Source organism: Cebus imitator, unplaced genomic scaffold (genome assembly GCF_001604975.1).
Source record: "Cebus imitator isolate Cc_AM_T3 unplaced genomic scaffold, Cebus_imitator-1.0 Scaffold171, whole genome shotgun sequence".
NCBI lineage: Eukaryota > Metazoa > Chordata > Mammalia > Primates > Cebidae > Cebus > Cebus imitator.
Window position 1 is genome coordinate 1,917,959 of NW_016107486.1, and position 24,672 is coordinate 1,942,630.

The window sequence follows — 24,672 nt, forward strand, 5'->3', positions numbered from 1 at the left end:
TTAAAATACATTGTATGTTCTACCATTGCTTTTTCTTCTCTGTAATAATAATAGCTTGTCCCAGAAGGGAATCGATTCTTCGGCCTGGATCCCCAACTGAAGAAGCTACATGGGGCTCAGCTACAGGTGGTTAGCAGCTGATATGTAACATGAATGAGAAACAGATCTTTGTTTTTATAAGTCACTGACATTTCAGGGTTGTTAATGCAGCATAACCCAGCAAACTATGGCTATTTCAGAAATCATTGTCCAGAGGTATTGATTTCCAATGAGACCGCTTCTAACTCATGAGAGAGCCAGGACTAGATCCCACGTCTCCTGCCTGAGTCCTGATTTTGTAAACTCTAGCATATGCTTTAAAAAAAGCAGGTCCTTTTCTTGGTCACACATTTTCTTTTCCTTCCCATATCTACTAGTGGCAAACTGTGAACACTGCCCTACCTACCCTGTGGCACCCTTCTAATCTCTAATGAAGATTCACCCAACCCTAATGAAGAGAAAAGCATGTTGGTTCCAGAGACAACGGATCATCTGGGAGGGTTTAGGTGCTGTCCTCTGTGAGGTGCACAGGGAGCAGGTGAGTTCCACATGGAAGACAGAAGCTGCAGTAGTACTACTGGTCCAGGTAGAAGTAAGTTACTCATTTACTTTGAATCTAAGCACTACTTCAAAAGGCATCAAAATATTTGTGTTCCAATCTAATAGATAACTGAAGTACAGGTTAAACTTTTCATAATATTCCAGTCAGTATTATTTCAGGTGATATTTACATTTATATTTTAAAGAGGTAGAAATAATCCACAAGGTAGTGTGGTGGGGAGAGGGTAATCATGTACTAGGTGTATTTGAAAAACAGTAATTCTTCTTCCAATGTAAAGTCAATAGCATGAATACAAGTTCCCTCAAGAAATATCCTTGGCATTTAAAATAAATCCTCTGAAAACTTTTTATTTATGTGAAATGATATGAAGGCCTTGATATAAAGACACTGAACAACATTCACTATGCTCTCTCTGCATTTGACGTGAGAAGCCAGGGGAAACTTATCAGTTATGATGACTCTTCAATGGCTATCTTTTCAAGTACTATTTTGAAGCTACAATAAATATATACTACATAACTATATAATCTTTCCTGTTACATAATGGATTCATTTAGAGATGTTACAGGACTTAAGTGAGAGAAGACGTTAGAGGTCATCTAGTTCATAGTTATACAAAATGCGACAATTGTTTATCATCATCAAAAGTGGTCAGCCAGGTGCTGTATGTTTATTTTCAGCTGCCAAAGCTCTATTTTAAAGTAAAGCCAGCAGCTGTAAAATTTCCCCTTGATATTCGAATTAGATGCAAAGTTTTGCACAATATTGTGTGCACTGCTATGTTGGTGAAATATGTATGGGTAGAAAGAATACCATTGAAATTCAAAGCTCTTGTTCACAGGCAGAAAAAAGCCTAGTACTCAAGGCGGGGGCAGCAGAGGGTTGGGGTTGGGTAGAGTCTATGGTCCAGCTCACACCATCTATCACATTCAAATACTGGCCATGGTAGTCTCGATCTTAATGTGCAATTCATTGCCCTTGAGAGGGCCTATCATTCTGACTGACAGGTTTAGACGAGGCTTCCTCAATGACAGGAATATCTGCACTGAGCAAAATGGAAAACCTGACACTTCAACAGCCTCTTGATATTCAGGATGTGGGAAAGAAAAAACTCTTCCAAGCTATATATGGACAAGGAAGCAGTGGTGGCACATGGGACTGGTCTAGGGTTTTCTCTCCCAAGCCCAGATTTACTGGGAGCCCCTGCCTTTGCCATTTACCTTTTTTTTCAAATAGCACAAGGAAAAGGAGGAGACTTATTTCACAACTCCTTATGATGTGGGGAGAGAACTGTGTAATAACATTTAATATACAAAAGCCAAAAATTATTTGGGTCAGGCAAAAAAGCATGTAATTAGAATCACTATTCACAGGATGTTTCAGATGCTTCCTGAAGAGTTACGGAGGACAGAATGTGGGTCGGGGAGGAGGGAAGAAGGACTGTTCAAAACACAAGAATACTGCATTTAATCAGAGTATCAAATCATGCTGGGTTAAGAAAGCTAGCTATTTGCTTTACTGATACTTTCTGTGACTCCATTCATTCATATTTTCTCATTTCTCCTCAAAAATGACAGTCAACCTCTGCAGTTATTATTCAGCCAATGCATATATTAGATTTCATCCTGATAAATAAAAGAAAAACATCCCTAAAAATCCTGTGTGGAGAGAGGGAGATATTACTATCTTTTTAAAAGCAGCAACAACAAAAAGCACCATAAACTTTTATGGAAGATAAGAATATAAGGTAACAAGAATCTCAGCTCTCAAGAGAGCACTGCATTATCCTCTGCCAACTTCTTAGTTTACTGATGGGATCGAAAGCAGATGATTTATTGTAAATGGTAAAGAATATTGCTTTCGGGAGCTGTTTTAGCCTGGACTCCATATTCCCTTCAAAAATAAAAAGGAAACTGTAAATTGGATTTCTGACATTGGTTGAGTGCTTTCAGCCCCAAATCTATTAAGCAGATTAATTTTAAAATGGGGCACCATAGGCACAATATCACTTCTAAGAGGCTATTCTTTTGTGATGCTTTCTAAACATACCCCTGAATCACTGTAGGTACAACCCTGATACTCTTGACACTTTCACTGACCACTCACTTTTCTCTCCTGTAACCAAGGCTGTATTCTCCCCAGAAAACAGTGCTTCCCCAGAGGCCTACCAAATGAGAGCTTCTACTCTGAAAACCCTGCTAGGCTGAGGAAAAGTAGGGATGGGGTGCCTCTCTTTTGGCTTTATTCTACCATTTCCAAACCATTGATATTTTTAGTCTAATACTTTCATATAACCCCAAATATAAAAGTTACGAGAGAGATGCCACTCAGAGGCAATTCATATTATCAGTTTCTTATATGTTCTTTAAAAGATATTGTAGGCATATAAAGGTAAACTCATACATAGATACTTCCTCTCAAACTCAGGCCACTCAAGTATTATTCTCTGTTTTCACTTTGTTCCTTTACTGAAGTCCTGGTCATTTCCCCACATTCACTAAGGACCATGTCAACTGGGTTCCTGAATTTGTCTCCACCTCTTGTTAACATCATCCTGGATAAATGTCAGTGTCTTTGATTTGCAGCCCTTTGAATCTTTAAACTCAAATAACCCTTCTTACGTACCCCCACTTCTGTAACTCCCTCTTCATCTGAAATTTTAGATGCAAAATGTACTCTGTGGCTATGCTCTCCATATCCTTGTGTATCTCTGTTGCTGCTATCTCTCTCTTCAACCTCACTGAGCCCTGCAGGCTTCATCCCTCTATATTTCAACAAGTTATCAGACTTCTATTGATCTTAGAAGCCCCACAATTCATCACTTCAGCTTCTCTTATCAATACTCCCTTGCCATCTGGTTGTTCAGTGGCATCCACCTTTCAAAACCCCTTCTCTATATCAATCAACTCAACAACATCTGGACTCCTTCATCTGGATTTTTGCAGGAGAAAAATTACAAGCCCCGTTCATTGTGTTGCTTTTCTTTCCCCCATATCTTTATTCTCGTTTGTCCCTTGCAATCTTTCTAAAACTGTTTATCTCTAGCATATTAAAATATTTCCTTGATTGTAACCTTCTCTCTAGGTATCAATTATTTAAATCCTTGTCCCTTTTACTCAAACTTCTTGAAATAGTTTACACTTGTTGCTTACTGCAATTTTGATTAACTCTTCATCCCAAGGCAGCCTGATTCTTGCTCCACTGCTCTGATGTAAAGATTCTTACTAATATTTTTAATAGCTTCTGAATTACCAAAGCCAATGCACCTTCTAGCCTATACTTACATCACTTCTTTCTTGCATTAACATTGCTCATGACTCCCTCCTTAATGCCTCTCTCCCTTGGCTTTTGTAATATTATACTCTGGTGTTCTCCCGTTACCTCTCTAAGTTTTTTCTTGAGTGCCTTCTTTTAATGTCTTCTCAAATGTCAGCATTTCCCAGGACTCTGTTACTCAATACTTGGCACCTGAGTAAACTCACTGATTTTGGTGGCTTCAGCAATAATTTACACATGAATGATGTCTGTCTCAATATCCCAGCCCAAGAAATCTTTGCTGAGATCAGATCATTTTCCCAAATTCCCTCTCGCCATCTCCTATGGGACATCCCATAAGCTCCTCAAACTCAACAGGTTCAAAGTAGTGTTATCAAATTTTCCATAAAACCTGCTTGTCCTATGTTCCCTTTCACAGAAAAATATCACTATCTTCACAGAATTGTGTATATCATACAACTGAATATCCCAGTAAAATATTCCTAAATTAATCTGTAAATCCTTCAGGTTATAATTTCTTAATCCTTCAAAGTAATATCTTTTATTATATGCTTCAATTCAAGGGTTCATCATGTCTCTTTTGGATTACTATGACAACCTCCTAAAGAAACAATCTTTCTCAATTCTTGCGTTGCTGTAGTCTGTCTTCCTTTGGCCTGCCATATTGGTCTTCCAAAGCAAAACCGAAGCATACAGCACTACACTACCCATGTAACTTCGAAGCCCCACATCTTTCAGAGGTTTGCAGTCCTTTTTAAGCACATAAAACCCTTATCATCTGGCTCCTGTATTCCTCTCCAACATCATTTCCAGACAGTCACTCATATTTCCCCAGGCTTTCAGAATTATTTTGTGCTTTGGTAGTCCTCTTAAACTGCATAGGTTATTCCCTTTGCATGGAAAGTTCTTCCAACTCTTTCCCACTTATCTAATTCCACTTCATCATTTAGAATACAAATGAAACCACATCCTTTGAGAAATGTCATTAGGTCTGATGTAGATGCTCTCTTCCCTCTGTTTCCACAGTATACAGAGACTTTCACAGCATATGTTTCTATCAACTTTCAAGCTTCCACGGCAGCCACTAATAGTGCCTGGTAAATACTGGGCTCTCGTTAAAGAATGAATGAGCTCCTAGAGCATGTTGTGACATGGTCTCAAATTCTTAAGGAAGATCTATTCTTAGCTAGAAATTTAATTAATATGTTCAAATACCATATTTTCAGGTGGTAAACTCACCTCTTAATAAAACCATGTTTATTCATATAAGTGGCTAAAGTAAAATGTTGGCTTAAGGGTTACTACTATTTCTATTCTTATACATTTCTAAACGTGTGACAACTAAAGCTTCTATAAAACCACTTTTTTGGCAGCAAGAGAGAAGTTACTATTTAGTTTTACACCAAAGCTGTTTTTTATTTTTTATTTTTTTCTGGAAAGTGGCTAAGTTATCACCCTTAACGGGAATGCTAAAAAGGGTTGGGTGGCAGGTGACTTATTTATTTTAAGGCCATATGAAAATAATATTTTCTCTATATTTTATCCTATGATATGTTAGAGCTACTCCTTCAGGGATTTTAATATTGAAATTCAAGATATTGCAATGATTTTCATGCATTCAACTCTGCTAACAGAGTTCTTGTCTTTTAAAATTTATTCACTGCCTATATTTGGCTTAATTTAGGAATGAAAAATACAGATTCTAGTAGCAATAAAATACCTAGACAATAAAAATAAAACAACAGCGAAACCACTGTTATTAATAATAACATTAATTCTGCACCTGGAGAACTCTAAAATTTTCATGTGAAAACAAAAGATCTTCTTAGAAGACAGAAAATACTCATATTTTAAAATAAGGACTTAGAAATTTAAAAGAATATAGTTTCCCTGACATAGATCTCCATGCCTAATCAACTTGAAAGACAGAGAGATGCCTCTGCTAATCATACATGCTAGACATTTGAGAGGGGGGTTAAATTATTTACCTGGCAAAGGTCCCTCAGTAACTTTAATAACTTGTATAATATACAAGTATAGGGCTATGGTTGGGGCAGTTTTAGTGGAGTATTTTAGACATTCTTTCTATGGAAATGTTTGTATTACACTAGATATACATCATCTTGGTGTTGAGAGAACATAGAAATTAGTGAAAGATTTCTCTTAATATCAATAATTGATGCAAGGTGATGATTACAGTATATCACATATAATAGGAAGTAAATAAGTTTTAATAAAAATTTGCCATGACTTCTTTGTTATCACTGAATCTAGACATGTAACTGCTTTACCTGAAATTTCAAAGGATAAAGTTCTTCTATGAAATATAGCAAGTGATGAAAAACTATGAAGCAACTATTAAGATACCTCAAAGATGCCAATAAGGGTACTACAGCCTGAAATTAGAAATCAATCGTGGATCTGAGCAGTGCATTGATAAGACAAAAATAAGATTACCAAATCATTTTGCAAGTACTTTAATATTAAGATGTTGCCACACTTGAGGGAATTTAGAGAAAAGCTGTTTGATTAAGAGGCTGGGAAAATGACTTATGAGATAAGATTATAAAATCTAAATATTTGTTGATTGACTAAGGAATTAAGTACTTGATGTACAGTACATATAACATTTCTCAGAGAGTGACTTAGGGGGATACGACACAAATTTCCAAGAATTCAAAATGCATTGTCATGAAGGGAAATAATTGTTTATGATGGTCCCTAGGGACATAACTAAAAGTCCGGGCATGAAATTGAGTAAGAGAATATGTAGGCTCTGTATCTACAAGGTTTTCCCAATAGTGATATCTATTAAATGGTGGAATGGCCTCACAGTGGAAGCAGTGGAAAAATCATTCTGTAAGTCATTTCACACAAGAGTGGACAAAGTATTCAAAGATATACCTCTGGAAAGAAATCTACCCCACTGCTGTGATGGAGAGTATAATGAATGATTCACTTGAGCTTTCTACTTCTGCTTTTAACAGAGTCATGTGTTTTAACTGAGCATCTGTCTTCCACTGTGAATATATTTGTATCATAACTTTGACTTTATGTTTATTCTTTCAATTATGTTTTGCTTTTATTTTTCTAAAAGTCATTTAGTTTTTTTGTCTTTCCATTTGCCTGGAATATATTTTATGAAAACCACATTTGTAGTTAATATTCTGAGCTTGCTATAGGTAATGGCTCTAAGAAAAAGCAATAAAAGCAGTTAGTATTTTAATACATTTTACAATGTATTTCAAAATTTATACATCCAATCCTAAACTATTAGCCCTTGAAAGCTGGTGAGCAAACAGAAACTTTCATATTTATTGCTATAAATCTTATATTAGAAATCTTCTCTTTTAACCAGTCATAAATATGTAATTTCTCCATATTTTATTGAAAACCACTTTTTTTTGCTTATGGGCATTTATTAATACTAATTTTCTCTAACATAGTAATTTATGAGAAATGGTTTAACAGCAATGTGTATACAGAGAAGAACTATTTGAGATTTTCTGTACATCGAAAATAGCTGCAGACAGGTGCAGTGGCTCACGCCTGTAATCCCAGCACTTTGGGAGGCTGAGACAGGCAAATCACGAGGTCAGGAGATTGACACCATCCTGGCTAACATAGTGAAACACTGTCTCTACTAAAAATACAAAAGATTAGCCAGGCATGGTGGCATGCACCTATAGTCTCAGTTGCTCAGGAGGCTGAGGCTGGAGAATTGCTTGAACCTGGCAGGCAGAGGTTGCAGTGAGCCAAGATCGTGCCACTGCACTCCAGCCTGGGTATCAGAGCGAGACTCCATCTCAAAAAAAAAAAAAAAAAAAAAAAAAAAAAAAAAGAAAAGAAAATAGCTGCTAATTATTTATGCTAATCTTGTCTACGCAGTATATATACTTACATCTCATGAAATAAAATACTTAGCAAATTTACTGTAGATTTCAAATAATTGCCATAAAACAAGAACCTAAGGCATGTTGTTTATTCCATCTCATGTGTAAGATCCATTTGAACCTAATAAGAAGTTCTCCCACTGTAAAGCTGTTTCTTATTTCACAATTATTGTATCAGCAAAAAACACTTTAGTTGTAATATTGGTCACATCCTCAGGTACTTGGTTAATTATATCAGTTTCAAATTGCCCACTTTGGGAATACTCACTGCATGATTACATAGCATAAAGCATCCGTATAGTGAATCTTGAGGGAGAATTATAGGAGAAAACAGCGAAGGGAGGTTTTGGTTTGTGCAAATTTCCCTTAACTTTCTCCTACATTACATAATTCTGACCCTTCCCTCATTCTTGTTTAAGTCCTAATAGGTCCTGTTGTTCCTAATTCTCTTCAAACTCCTGTCTCTTAAAATGTCCCAGGAAATCACCAGGGTGACTTTGAACAGTAAAATGTGTGCAAATGGCTTAGAGGAGCTTTTCTCAAACTCAGCACTATTTACACTTCGAGCTGGATAATTATTTGCTAGAGTTGGGGATGAGTGGCTTGTGCATTGTAGAATATTGACTAGCATTCCTGGCCTCTGCCCACTAGATACCAGTAGCACATCTATACTTAGCCCCACATTGTGACAACCAAAACTGTTTCCAGATATTGCCCAATATCTTGGGGGTTGGGGGTGTGTGCAAAACTACCCCTGACTGAGAACCACTGCTACAGCAAGATGGCATACAGTAAGAAAAGCCACCTGTCTCATTCTCCTTTTTATTCTTCCTCTTTTTCAAGTCCAACGTTCTATGGAGAAGGCAGTTGCAAGAAAGTTGGGCTCATATTGGTTGCTGGAACATTAGCCAGTTGCTATCCTGGCCTCATGATATTACAGAGCAATATTCTGAAGCTCAGTTTTGTGAGCTTCAACAAGAAACACAGAGGCTAATGCATAGCCTCCCCCAGATAAGACATGCCATTCCCCCTGTTGAGACTATATTAATGATAGATTCACACTTACTTCTCTATGCTAATGATGGGAGGTGCAAATATCCATACTGCTAATAAGAAAAACATTTACCTAGAAGTTCACTTTCTAGGAGCACAAATGTGAGCAGAACTCATTTTACAGGCTACCATGTTCTCAATGTTCTGCAATATGGGGATATTGTATGGAGAATTTTATATGTTGCTTCAAGTTTTTATCTGTCTAGTTTCAATGAACTGGTCAATATCAAAAGAAACTTCTCTGTCCAGTAACAATAATTCATTAATTTCACCAATATATATGCTGTGAGTGTCAACTATGTGCAAGGAACCTCACCAGGGTCTAGGAATACAGTAATGAGTAATACAGGAGCCTTGCCCTTGTGGAATTTTCTGGTTAGACTAACACGTAAGCAAGTGAATGTCAACTGACGCATAGTAGAGGAATGCATTAATGGTGTATTGAAGAAGAAAATGGACACTTTTAATTGAAGAATTAGAAGAAGCTCCAACTTAAGAGGTGACGCTTGGAGCTTGGAAGGATCAGAAGTAGTTGATAATCCTGCATACCTATCCAGTCTTGATGAGGTCTCTGCAACTCGTTCTTTATTGCAGTTTAACTATGAGAAAACTCAAGCTTGGATAGCTGAAGGGCCTTGCTGATTGCTCGACACCGAGTAAGCAGCAGAGGCTGGATTCAAACTCCAAAACCGTCATGGAGACTTATCTAAGCAAAGGAAGTAACATTAATTGGCAGAGCCTACGAACATGGCCCACTTAATATTAGGAGTATGTTATGCTCAGGGTGGCTGGAGACAGAGTAAGACATGAGCTGGGGTAAGAGAGAGAGCTAAGGAGCAGAAAGGAACAAACCACAAAATACGGTGTTGCCATGCTAGTTTTGGGATTTTATCACAGGGAATAGGGAGTTACTGAAGGATTTTAAGTAGAGGAATAGCAGTAGTTTGGATGGAGCCTCAGAAAGATCTCTTCGGCTGCTGTGGGGAAGAGGAGCTGAATGACAATCCTATAAGCAGAGAGACAAAGGAGAAGGAGATTCTTGGTTATTGTGCAGAAAAGAAATTATGATGGTCATATCCAGACCAATAGAAGAAAGAGAAAAAAAAGGGCTCATAGGGTAAGATATTAAGGAGTTAGAGAGGCAAGGAAGTAGTTGCTCATTAATGAAGAAAAATTTCAGTACTTTTTCCAATGGGAAGAGAAGAGACAATGCCTACACCCTCATTCCCAAGTTTTCTTTCACTGCTCAAACTTCATCAAGGTGGAATGGGGACTAACAATGGTGGAGCATCAAACTCCTGTGAAACAGGTCTCCCTTCTCCCCATGTGCAGCCGCCTCCTCCTATGAAGTGAATTCTGTCCACTCCAAGAGCTACTGTATAGCACCTTCCAGTACTTCAGTCATAGCCCTTGTCCCGTTCTTAACTGTTCATACTTTTATTTATTATTATATTTTAAGTTCTGAGATACATGTGCAGGTTTGTTTCACAGGTATACATGTGCCATGGTGGTTTGCTGAACTCATCAACCCATCATCAAGGTTTTAAGTCCCACATGCATTAGGTATTTGTCCTAATGCTCTCCCTCCTCTTGCCCCCCAACCCCCGACAGGCCCCAGTGTGTGACATTCTCTCCCTGTGTCCATGTGTTATCATTGTTCTCCCACTTATGAGTGAGAACATGTGGTGTTTAATTTTCTGTTCCTGTGTTATTTTGCTGAGAATGATGATTTCCAGCTTCATCCATGTCCCTGCAAAGGATATGAACTCATTCTTTTTATGGCTGCAGAGCATTCCATGATATATATGTGCCACATTTTCTTTATCCAGTCTATCATTGATGAACATTTGGGTTGGTTCAAGTATTTGGTATTGTCAATAATGCTGCAATAAACATATGTGTTCATGTGTATTTATAGCAGAATGATTTATAATTCTTTTGATATATACCCAGTAATGGGATTGCTGCATCAAATGGTATTTCTGGTTCTAGATCCTTGAGGAATTGCCACAGTCTTCCACAATGGTTGAACTAATTTACACTCCCACTAACAGTGTAAACGCATTCCTATTTCTCCACATCCTCTCTAGCACCTGTCATTTCCTGATTTTTTAGTGACTGCCATTCCAACGGTTGAGATGGTATCTCACTGTGGTTTTGATTTGCATTTCTCTAATGACTAGTGATGATGAGCTTTTTTTCCTATGTTGGCTGTATAAATGTTTTCTTTTGAGAAGTGTCTGTTCATATCCTTCACCCACTTTTTGATGGTGGTGTTTTTTTCTTGTAAATTTGTTTAAGTTCCTTGTAGATTCTGGATATTAACCCTTCATCAGGTGGGTAGATTGAAAAAATTTTCTCCCATTATGTAGGTTGCCAATTCACTCTAATGTTAGTTTCTTTTGCTGTGCAGAAGCTCTTTAGTTTAATTAGATCCCATTTGTCAATTTTTGCTTTTGTTGCAATTCCTTTGTGTGTTTTAGTTATGAAGACTTTGCCCATGTCCATGGCCTGAATGATATTACCTAGGTTTTCTTTTAGGGTTTTTATGGTTTTAGATTTTATGTTTAAGTCTTTAATCCATCTTGAGGTAATTTTTGCATAAGGTGTATGGAAGGGATCTAGTTTCTGTTTTCTGCATATGGCTAGCCAGTTTTCCCAGCACCATTTATTAAATAGGGAATCTTTTCCCCACTGCTTTTGTCAGGTTTGTGGAAGATCAGATGATTGTAGATGTGTGGTGTTATCTCTGAGGCCTCTGTTTTGTTTCATTGGTCTACATATCTGTTTTTTGTACCAGTACCATGCTGTTTTGGTTAATGCAGCATTTTAGTATAGTTTGAAGTTGGTTGCATGATGCATCCAGCTTTGTTCTTTTTACTTAGGATTGTCTTAGCTACATGGGCTCTTTTTTGGTTCCATATGAAATTTAATGTAGTTCTTTTTCTAGTTTTGTGAAGAAAGTCAATGGTAGCTTGATAGGAATTTCATTCAATCTCTAAATTGCTTTGGGCAGTATGGCCATGTTCACAATATGGATTATTCCTATCCATGAGCATAGAATGTTTTCCCATTTGTTTGTGTCCTCTCTTATTTCTTTGAGCAGTGGTTTGCTGTTGTCCTTGAAGAAGTGTCCTTCACATCCCTTATAAGTTGCTATTGTCAATAGTGCCTATTGTCAATAATAAATTGTATTCCTAGGTATTTTATTCTCTTTGTAGCAATTGTGAATGGGAGTTCGCTCATGATTTGGCTCTCTGTTTGTCTATTATTGGTGTATAGGAATGCTTATGATTTTTGCACATTGATTTTGTATCCTGAGACTTCGCTGAACTTGCTTATTAGCTTAAAGATTTTTTTGGGTGAGATGATGGGGCTTTCTAAATATACTGTCATGTTATCTGCAAAAAGAGACAATTTGACTTCTTCTCTTTCTATTTGAATACCTTTATTTCTTTCTCTTGCCTGATTGCCCTGCCCAGAACTTCCAATACTATGTTGAATAGGAGTGGTGAGTTAAGGCATCCTTGTCTTATGCGAGTTTTTGAAGGGAACGTTTCCAGCTTTTGTCTATTCAGTATGATATTGGCTATGGGTCTGTCATAAATAGCTCTTATCATTTTGAGATACGTTCCATCAATACCTTGTTTATTGAGTGTTTTTAGCAGGAAGGGGTGTTGAATATTATCGAAGGCCTTTTATGTATCTATTGAGATAGTCATGTGGCTTTGTCATTGGTTCTGTTTATGTGATGGATTACATTTATGGATTTGCATATGTTGAACCAGCCTTGCATCCCAGGGATAAAGCCAGGACCTGTTTTTTGAAAAGATCATAAAACAGATAGACTGCTAGCCAAACTAATGAAGAAAAGAGAGAAGAATCAAATAGACACAATAAAAAAGGGCTATCACCACTGATCCCACGACAATATAAACTATTACCAGAGAATACTATAAACACCTCTTTGAAAATAAAGCAGAAAATATAGAAGAAATGCATAAATCACTGGACACATACACCCACCCAAGACTAAACCAGGAAGAAGTCAAATCTCTGAATAGACCAATAACTACAAGGTCTGAAACTGAGGAGGCAATTAATAGCCTATCAACCAATAAAAGTCCAGGACCAGACGGATTCACAACCAAATTCTACCAGATGTATAAAGAGGAGTCAATACCATTCCTTCTGAAGCTATTACAAACAACTGAAAAAGAGGGACTCCTTCCTAACTCATTTTATGAGACCAGCATTATATTGATACCAAAACCTGGCAGAGACACAAAAAATAAAAATCTCAGGCCAATATTCTTGAAGAAGATCGATGTAAAAATCCTCAATAAAATACTGACAAACTAAATCCAGCAGCAAATGAAAAAGCTTATCTACCATGATCAACTGTTCAGGCATTTAATATTGTTTTAACTCCTCTTTAAAAGCTGAGCTAGGTTCCTTGAATTCCCTCAGTACCAAGCAAATAACAGATCCCCATAATTACTTGTTAAATCGGCCACTCCAAATCCCTCTTGACAGTGATAATATCTGAGTATGAAAGCATAGATCAAGTAATGCATATGTTTCTTTGTTTTATTTTGATTAAAATATACCAAGTGTGCCTAGAATGACCGTTCTTCCCATATAAAAGAATTGGGGATGGGGGACACTTACCACTTACTACGTATTTGAAGGTAATGGGATCTATTATGTACAGAGAAACTTTTTCCTTTAGAAATACGGTTGCCAAGGCCAGCAATACAGATGATAAGATGAGGCTGTTGTCATCTAAACTGAAATGTGGTAAAGAACCAGTAAATCAGAGATTATAGAATTATTAGAAAAGGGTTAAAGAAGGCTGATACTGTGTAAAACAGTGCACAGAAAACAAACTTGCACAGCCACACAACACAGGAGAGGTTAGGATATGAGATTGCTGTAGCATCACCATCTGGCTCCATCATCATAAAAAGTGTCATTTCCATTGCGAGAAAACAGGTGCCATTAGTCATTAGTGTTGCTGTTTGTTGTTTTTTGTTTTTTTCTGTGTAAATAAACCTTTTTCAAATAGCAAAATGGAAGGGATTATCTCTTAATTGAAAGTAGGAACAATGAATGAAACCCAGTTTACTGAGGGAAGAAAATGGACAATCGATAGGGATGGTGTTCTTAAGATTGCAGGGCTGTTTTTTTTTCTTTTAATGAACACATCAAAATATAAATACTGTCTTTCAAAGTGGCTACCTGGGTACTCTCTCTCTCTCCTAATGTCCCCACACAGAAAATTAAACAATGAAATATGTGGGCTAGAATGCTGTTTGATTGAAGGGTAGTATGGAATCAAGAAAACAAATATTAAGAGGGTGAAGGATATGAACAGACAATTCTCAAAAGAAGACATTTATACAGACAACATATGAAAAAAAGCTCATCATCACTAGTCATTAGAGAAATGCAAATCAAAACACAATGAGATACCATCTAACCCCAGATGAAATGGCAGTCATTAAAAAGTCAGGAAACAACAGATGCTAGAGAAGGATGTGGAGAAATAGGAATGCTTTTACACTGTTGGTGGGAGTATAAATTAGTTCAACCATTGTGGAAAACAGTGCGGCAATTCCATAAGAATCTAGAGCCAGAAATACCACTTGACCCAGCAATCCCATTACTGGGTATATATCCAAAGGATTATAGATCATTCTACTATAAAGACACATGCACATGTACATTTATTGCAGCACTATTCACAATTGCAAAGACCTGAACCAACCCAAATTTTCATCAATGATAGACTGGATAAAGAAAATGTGCACATATACACCATGGAGTACTGTGTAGCCCTAAAAAGGATGAGTTCATATCCTTTGCAGGGACATGGATAAAGCTGGAAACCATCATTCTCAGCAAACTAACACATGAACAGAAAACCAAACACCACCATGTTCTCACTCATAGTGGGAGCTGAACAATGAGAATACATGGACACAGGGAGGGGAACATCACACATTGGGGACTGTCAGGGGCTGGGGACATAAGGGAGGGATAGCATTAGGAAAAATACCTAATGTAGATAATAATGTGTTGATGGGTGCAGCAAACCACCATGGCATGTGTATACCTATGCCACAAACCTGTATGTTCTGCACATGTATCTCAGAACTTAAAGTATAATAATAAAAAAAATTAAAAGTTAAAAGAAGAAAAAATAATAATTAAAAAACACTAAGGGTTGAAGAATAAAAATATATGTCATTTACTCAAAAAAAGATGACTCTTTTTATGGGACTTAAATATGTATATATTGATATGAAAGTGTGAATTGAATGAGAGAAACATTTTAGCCTACTGAGTTTCTTAACGGAATTAAGAAGCACCCAGTAGTTTGTTACCTCAATACCTTGTGAGTCACTTACATTTTAGAAAGTACTTTCCTATATCTGATCTCATTTAATTCTATGGCATGCTTGTAACATACAAAGTGTTTTAGGAATGTTCATAGATGTTGAAAAAGACATCTGAACTGAAAAATTAATTCTTTTAGAAATATATAACTGAGTAACTGTCTTGTACCCCTGTATTAAGTGATGCATCGTCTTTGAGGTATTCCCAGTCCAGTGAAAAAACAAATTTTGTAAAACAGGTACGGTGAGCTCAATGCTGTCAAAGCAGTAAAATGAGTAGCAAACATGAACTTGGGGAAAATATTGTCAGAGAAGGGGATGAATACTGGGGCTCTGATTCATACAGTAAGGATTCATATCAAGAGGAATAATTCTTAACAAGGCAGCACATCCGAATCAGCTCAGGAGCTTTATAAATGGAGGTTTGCAGATGCTTTTCCCATAAGATTCTGATTCAGTGAGTCAGGCATCAGTTCTGGACATCTATATCTAAAAGAAAATTCTAATGCAAACCACTGGTCATTTTCCGAGAATAGTGATGCTTGCTTTCTGCTGTCTAAATTACACTCTAGTTAAAGCCCGAAGTCTTTAGCCAACTTACTTTCTTCACTTTAGCTTTAGGTTTTATTGCTTTTAAATGCAAATAATTTGGGAAGGATAAGGCTTTAAACACCAGTCAGTAACTCATTTTGTTCCTTCTACTTGGGTTAAATGATTCCCTGCTCCTTCCTAGGGTCAGGTTTCTTCCTCTGTGAATCATTTCCAGACTGCCTTCTGCTTCCCTTGGACACAGTTTATTCTCCCATCCTACAAACCCTCAGCTATATTTCAGCTATCACCGATCTTACCATGTCTGACTCACCCAACTGTCTGGCAGGGAGGTTTCCCATTTTATTTATATCCCTAGGTCTTCACTTAGGACCTGCCATGGAGATTGAGAGCCACAAATATGTTTGTAGAAAGAATGGATGATGCAATTCATTAGAGAATTAGATTACAACCTGGTCTACAAAAAGATTTGCTAGTTGTTGTGATTTGTGAGGAGGTAACTTTTGGGGATTTGGTGAGGATGGAATACAGAGATGGGGTAAGCCAGGTTTGTAGACAATTCCAGGAGGAAACTGAGGCCACAAAACATTAGATCTACTTTGCCATTCTGCCTATTGCTGGCTAAGAAATAACCAATGTATTTTTATATTGAAAATAGCATATATACATTTTTTGTTACAGATGGATGCTCTTACCTAAGGTCCAGAAGAAAATAGAATTATTTGCAATTCTTTATTCTAACTAATTGTAACATTAAATCAAAATTAGGTACTGGCCTGCAGTCTTAGATTAGAGCTCTGCCTTAATAACACTGATTTTCCTTATAAATGCTTTCTAAGACTTTGTATGCATAATTATATATATTTATTAACTAATTAAAACCCACTTCACTATCTAGGTTATCTCCTATGGCTAAATGAAATAATTTTGTATTAATTATTCATATTTTTATCTGTTATAGAGATATCATAGAGATGAAAATACTAGGGATTTTATTGTATTTTTCTTTTAAAAAATTTGTCTTTAGCATTTCAGGAAAAAATAAAGTACGAGAAAATCATATGGAGTACATCTGGCCTTGAGCAGCTATGAATTTCAGAAACCCGGCTTGTGTTTGAGTCAAAGGAATACATTAAAGCTATTTGCACAGTGTTTTGTAGAATTATATGAGAAATGAATGCCTTTCTGTAGTAGTGACATCAATAAACTTCAAGTACAAATTTACTATTAACTTTGGAATTTTAAGTCAAAGGCACATTTCAGCTATTTTTATGAACAATGCAAAAGGGACTAACCAAGGAAGGTACATCTAATGTGGCATTGCTGATTACAGCTAGTTACAATTTTTGGCTTCTTGTCCTGCCAACACTGCCAGGGTTGTGAGTATCATACTGGGAAGTAGAATCTCACTGCACTAGGTATTCTCTTACTTTATGGGATTCTCCAATGTTTTTCTGGTTCCATACTGATGGGGACTAAATATTTGTGTCCTCCCCAAAATTCGTACTTTAAAATTCAAATGCCCAATGTGATGATATGTGGAGATAGGGGCTTAGGGATGTGGGAATGGGATTAGCACCCATATGAAAGAGACCCTAGAGAGCTTTCATCCTCTTCCCATCATATGTCATGTGGAGATAGAAGAAGAATTTGGAAATCTACGACCCACAAGAGAGCTCTCACCAAAACCCTATCATGCTGGCACCTTGGTCTCAGACTCTCAGCCTCCAGTATTGTAAGAAATACATTTCTGTTGCATATAAGCCACAAAGTCTAAGGTACTTTGTGATAGCAGCCTACACTGACCAAGGAAGATACTTATTTTGATTCTAACTTTCTGCTATGTTTTGAATGTTTGTCCTCTCCAAAACTCATGCTGGAATGTAATCCCCAATGTAACAATATTGAGAGGTGGGGCCTTTAAGAAGTGATTAATTCATTTATTGGTTAATAGATTAATGAGTTAGCATGGGGTAGGTTAGTTATCATAGGAGTGTGTCTGTTATAAAAATTCAGGTTGGCTCTTTCTTGTGAACTCCCTTACCATATAATGTTTTACGCTATCTTAGGACTCTGCAGAGAATACATATCAGCAAGAAGGCCCAAGAAGGTCATCACCATATACAGCCCTTAGATCTTGAAGTTTTCTTGCTACCAAAACTGTAAGGAGTAAATGTCTTCCCTTTAAAAATTACTCAGTCTCAAGTATTCATTTATAGCAATAGAAAAGGGACTAAGACATCCTCCAAAGACATTTAATGGTAACAGTAACAATAACAGCTGTATACCAAACCCATATATTTTAAAGATAATCTTCAAGCAGCTTTATAATGCAGATGAATCCTTCCCATTTTACAACTGATAAGGCAGCAGGTTTGACAGTTTAACTGACATACCCAGATCTCATAGATAATACAAAGATTTGAACTTGAGTGTTTCCGATTCATATATTCCCTACTCTTTATATAAAACCTCAAAAAAATCAAATAAATAGGTTTGGAGTGTCTTAAAAACATGGAAAGCTCTTAAACTCTCAGTGAAGATCTGCTAGAATGAGACTGTTTTCAGAGACCTATGACAATTATTAAGAAGCCCTGAATCTTTTAAGGCTGCTGTCCATGAGGAAGGCCAGCTCAGCAGTCTCATCAACAGAGGACCCAAATCTTGCCTGCTATGGTGTCACAATTACACAGTCTGATGTAATGTAAGGTCAAACTAGCATGGGTGCAACTATATACCTCTTAGAGGTTAAAATGTTGCAGAGACTGACTTCAGGATCAGAATACCTGGTTATCTGCTTCATTTCTGTTCCACAGTTTCCCTGACATTTGACCGTTACAATGCCCCTCCAACCTTGATCATCACTCTTAACCCAATCCCTATCTCCATTTCTCTAATACCCAGTGAGCTCTGGAACAGAGCAAGGAAGGGCCCTTGGTATGCTGTTATGATTATAACAACAGAGTGGGAGAGAACAAGTCTTTCAGATTCCTATAAATATAGATGATGGTCTCTTTATATACTGTCACCTAGTTTGTCATTAGAAATTGCTTTTATTGATTTTACTTTAAAATATCAAACATATCTTAGATACTCAATGAATGCTTGTTGGTTCAGCTCAGTTTAACATTCTGAGGCCTGCTAAGCACAATGCACAGTAATAGACACTGCAGGTGTAAGCCATTCCCTTCCTTCAAGGAGCTTTGGCTTTAGTAGAGATAGTGAGGCATGTATGTAGGTTTGTATGGATTAAAAAGACTGGAAAAAATGTACTTTGAAAAGCAGCACAAGACAAGGATGACCTCTCTCACCACTCCTACTCAATTGAGTATTGAAGTTCTGGCCAGAGCAATCAGGCAAGAGAAAGAAATAAATGGCATCAAAATAGGAAGACAGAAAGTCAAATTATTTCTGTTTGCAGATAACATGATCCTATATCGAGAAAAACTCATCATCTCAGTCCAAAAGCTTTTTACACTGATAAACAACTTCAAGAAAGTCTCAGGACACAAAATCAATGTGCAAAAATCATTAGCATTCCTATACACCAACAACAGGCAAGCTGAGAGTCAAATCAGAGAAAAACTCCCATTCACAATTGCCACAAAAAGAGTAAAACGTACTTAGCAATACAGCTAAGTGAGGAGGTGAAAGATCCCTACAAGGAGAATTACAAACACTGCTCAAAGAAATCAGAGGTGACACAAACAAATGGAAAAACACTCCATGCTTATGGATAGAAAGAATCAATACCATGAAAATGGCCAAATTGCTCAAAGCAATTTATAGATTCAATGCTATTCCCATTAAACTACCACTGACATTCTTCACAGAATCAGAAAAAAAAAAAAAAGAAAAAAACTTTTAAAATTTGAATGGAACCAAAAAAGGGACTGAATAGCCAAGACAATCCTGAGCAAAATTAACAAAGCTGCAGGCATCACACTATCTGACTTCAACTATACTTATAGGGCTACGATAACCAAAACAGCATGGCACTGGCACAAAAACAGACACATAGACCAATGGAACAGAATAGAGAATGCAAAATTAAGACCACCCACCTATAACTATTTGAACTTTGACAACCTGACAAAAATAAGCAATGGGGAAAGAGTTCTTCTATTTTTTTCAATAAATGGTGCTGGGAGAACAGGCTAGCTCTATGCAGAAGATTGAAACTGGACCTCTTCCTTATACCATATACAAAAATTAACTCAAAATGGATTAATGACTTAAATGTAAAACTTAAATCTACAAAAATCCTGGAAGACAACTTAGGCAACACCATTCAGGACATGGGCATGGGCAAAGATTTCATAACAAATATGCCAAAAACAATTGCAACGAAAACAAAAATTGGCAAATGCGATATAATTAAACTAAAGGGCTTCTGCACAGCAAAATAAACTATCAACAGACAACCTACAGAATGGGAGATAATTTTTTTCAAACTATGCATCTGACAAAGGTCTAATATCCAGAATCTATAAGGAATTTAGACAAATTTACAGGAAAAAAATGACCCCATAAAAAAGCAGGCAAAGGACGTGATCACATTCTTTTCAAGAAGACATACATGTGGCCAAAAATCATATGAAAAAACTGATCATTAGAGAAATGCAAATCAAAACCACAATAAGATACCATCTTATACCAGACAGAAGGGTTATTAGTAAAAAGTCAAATAACAGATACTTGCAAGGTGGTGGAGAAAAAGAAATGCTTATACACTGTTGGTGGAAGTGTAAATCAGTTCAGCCACTGCAGAAGACAGTGTGGTGACTCCTCAATAACTTAAAGACAGAAATATTAATACCATTCCACCCAGCCATCCTATTATTGGTATATACCCAAAGGAATAGAAATTCTATTATAAAGATATATGCATGCATATGTTCATTGAAGCACTATTTACAATAGCAAAGACATGGAATCAACACATATGGTCATCAATGTTAGATTGGATTAAAACAATGTGGTACATATATAGCATGGAATATTATGCAGCCATAAAAAAGAATGAGACACCATCCTTTAGAGGGACGTAGATGAACCTGGAGGCCATTATCCTCAGCAAACTAATGCAGGACCAGAAAAAAAAAATACAGCATGTTATAAGTTGGAGCTAAATGATGAGAATACATGGACACATAGAGAGGAACAACACACACTGGGGCCTTTCAGAGGGTGGAGTGGTGGAGAAGGGAGAAGATAAGGAAAAATAACTAATGGGTACTACGCTTAATGCCTGGGTGATGAAATAATCTGTACAACGAGCTCCTATGACAGAGTTTTACCTATGTAACAAATCTGCACATGTACACCTGCACTTAAAAGTTAAAAAAAAAAAAAAGTGCCAAAATATTCATAGTAGTTGTGTTTAAGTGATGGGATCTATGGGTGTTTATTTTCTTTGTTTACATTTCTACATAACTCAAATATATGTTGTATATGTGTACTTTATTCCCTGAGTAGCCATAATATTGATTAAAAAAATCAGTAAACTGGGTACTTGATGGAGAGGGAGTTTAGGTGGTTGAGGAGCTAAACACTAGTTAAATATATTAAATAATAATGATCATATATTAATACACACACATATTTTTTGAGACAAATTCTTGCCTTATCACCAAGGCTGGAGTCCAGTGGTGAAATTATAGCTCACTGTAATGTTAAACTTGGGCTCAAGCGATCCTCCTACCTCAGCTGCCCGAGTAGCTGGGACCACAGGTGTGTACCACCATGCCTAAATAATTTTTACGTTTTTTGAAAAGATTGAGGAGTGTGGTGTCACTATGTTGACCACTTGGTCTTGAACTCCTGGCCTCAAGTAATCCTCCTGCATTCTCCTCCCAAAGTACTGGGAGTAAAGGTGTGAGCTACTGTTCCTGACCAAGAACTGGTGATATTTTTGGCATGAATATGACTTTGACAGGCAGAGGAGGGCTTGTATTCTTAAGGAAATATATATGAGAAATGTAATTGCCAGGGAGGAGAGGTGATGAATCCTGAGGTGACTGGGATATCAGGGAATAGTTCCGTTTGTCTGGACCAAAGAATATATGTGAGGAAAAGGGAGAATTGCAAGTAGAATGTTAGGCTGGGGGTCAGAACACGGAAGATTCTCAGTTTCAAAGGGAACTATCTGAACATTTTTCCACAGAAAACTGGGAGTCACAATTTTTCAGATGGAAAATATGATGAAGCTCTACTTTAGCAGGTAACCAGGTGCAGGACAGATTGGCGATGGGGAGACAGGAGGGAGGGAGACCAATCAGGAAGTGATTAGTAGGGCCCAGCCAAGAAGCAATGATTACTTGATTATTTATTCATGTATCTCTCTTTTGAAGAGGTGGCTCCATGACTTTTCAATCTTTCTTTTTGATGTTTTGCCTGTCTGGCTCCAATTTTCAACTGCAAAATAAGAAAAGATTCACTTTGACTCCGTAGCTCAATTTTCTCCCAGGTGAAAGAAACAATCTTGAGTAGAGGTTAGCCTTAATCTGTCACATTTCCACTGATAAAGGGAACATTTAGGACAGTTGTTTTCAAGGCTGGATGAGCCCCGTCTCTTTGATTGATTTCTAATCCCTTCACATTCACCTAGGAGAGGAGACTGAAGTCTCTAAGGATCATGGATCTTTAACTTCCCAGTCAGAATGGCTGACTCTTACAGCAAATAGAACAGGTCAGCTAGGTCTCCTTAGAGCCAGAGTAAGTAGAAGGGCAGAAGAGATTTCCCAAGAACTGCTACAAAAGATTACTGATTGACGAACTTAAAACATTAAACTCACTGTGGGCTCCTACACTTTATGGGCACACAGCCTCTTGCTCTTTTGTAGGGGGAAACTCTTCTTTTCAAATTACTGCCCCAGCCCACAGATATGGAGACATCAACCAGTATTTTTTCCTTTCATCACTCGGAAAGCGCTTTTGCAAAGATTATAACTCAGAAAATTATGATGATGAAAGAGATCTGATCTAACCAACTCTGCTCTTTTAACCTCTAAGCTGTCCTTATTCTTTCCTGGGTGTAGGACAAACTAACCTTGGGAGGAACTTAGTTTTTAGTTTAACTTAGAAACAAAGACAGTAACAGCTCTTCCTCAAAACAAACCCTCTTCCTGCCTGGGGACTAAACTGTTTCTACAGGACTAAGAAATAAGCCACAAGATTAGAAATGATGGTTTAGGAGTTATGCAGCTGGAGCTACAAGATTCTCAGCCTCCCAAATTGCTCCTCGGGATAACATCAGTATTGTAAAACCTAAGATCAGCGATTGAGCTATTTTGCAGCACCCGCACTTACTTGATGGATCAGCTCGCACCACTCAGGTCAATAAACTAGTTCATCTGGACTTATGGCCCCGGCCCAGGAACTGATTGAGCACAAGAGGACAGCTTCAACCTCCTATAATTTCATCTCCATCCTGACCAATAAGCACTACCCCCTTTCCAAATCCCCCTACCCACCAAATTATCCTGAAAAACTCCAATCCTTGAGTTTTTGGAGAGACTGATTTGAGTCACAGAAAAACTGTAGTCTTCCATACAGCTGGCGCTGTGTGAATTAAGCTCTTTCTCTATGGAATTCCCCTGTCTTGATAAATAGTCTGTGTCTAAGAAGTGGGCAAGGTGAACCTGCTGGCTGGTTACAACTTCTTCCATCCTCCTTCCTTTCCCACCCTATTATTTCTCTCTTGGATTGCTGCTTCTAGGACCCATCACTGGGAAAGATTTCAGCTCTCCTCCTCTTCCTGAGACCACCTGCTAAGCACAACTTACCTCCTGGCTGGCTATCCCACCTGTTTGTGACTATTTATGACCATTTGTAACCAGACTTGTGATCTTCCATGCAGTAGGAAGACTGTGTAAGTGTATCCATGTCTGTTTATCAACCTCGAGCCCTCCCAAGCATCCTGGAGTCTGAATTTGCATCAGAGTTATTGTACATTGATTCTTTGCTTTTCATTGCACCCAAGTTCTCCATTCCAGATTTACTAGAAAGACTTGAGCTTTAGTAGTTTTTGGACTCACGTTAATAAAGCTACTACTTTTGAGTCCTTTTGGCTTCTTGTATCTTTTGCTTTCTGGCTAAAATAAAGAAAGGCTAGTAAGTGATTAGCACTCTTAACCTGCAACACTCTGAATTAACGCATCAGGATATTCTGAATATCCTGAAAAAGGCCTTGCTTTATCAGGCCTTTATGAAGGCAACACCCTCCTCCTGGGATGCTGTTGCTTCCCTGACACAGTCCAGCAATTCTCTCCTTTGTGAGGTTAAATGCCCCCTTTTCTTGTGTGCCTGAAATGCTCCATGCACATTTCATCAATGCAATTCACACTGCCTTATAATTGTACACCTTTCTCTCCCTCAGGACTATCATTTTCTTACTATCCACAGTAATTCTTCAGACATATTTGCTGAATTTATAAGTGAACAATAGGTGGAGACATTTTTTTAATATGGAGGTTTCACTTCATCACTCTTTAAGTAACACGGCTTTGTTTTTGACATATCTTAAATATACAAGCCATTTTTTAAAACAGCTTGAATAGCTTTTACCTGCTCCATTTTCTTTATTTTTTTCATCTATCAAAATATTAGTACACTAAAGACAACACATATACAGATAAGGTTATACACATATAAAGAGGCACATTCATCTAAAAATCACTACATTTTTCTGGTTTCCAAGGATAAAAGTTTACTTGTTGCATGCCCATATAATTAGATACTAGATAAACAGGATACTGAACTTTCCAAGTGTCATTCCACAGCATCCCTCTCAGAGCTGGAAATGTGTTTACTCAGCACGTGGGGAAGTCATCTGCTCATATGATCAGCAACCAGGGTTTACGAGAAAAATTACAGCAGTAAAGTATTATTTCAAACA

At 37.3% G+C, this 24,672-nt stretch overlaps 1 protein-coding gene across 1 annotated transcript in view; it reads right to left on the reverse strand.

Moving 5' to 3' along the window:
* PDGFD (platelet derived growth factor D) overlaps positions 1 to 24,672 on the reverse strand; it is a 114,592-nt gene that overhangs the window by 50,441 nt on the left and 39,479 nt on the right. The gene's annotated exons all lie outside the window — the stretch shown is intronic.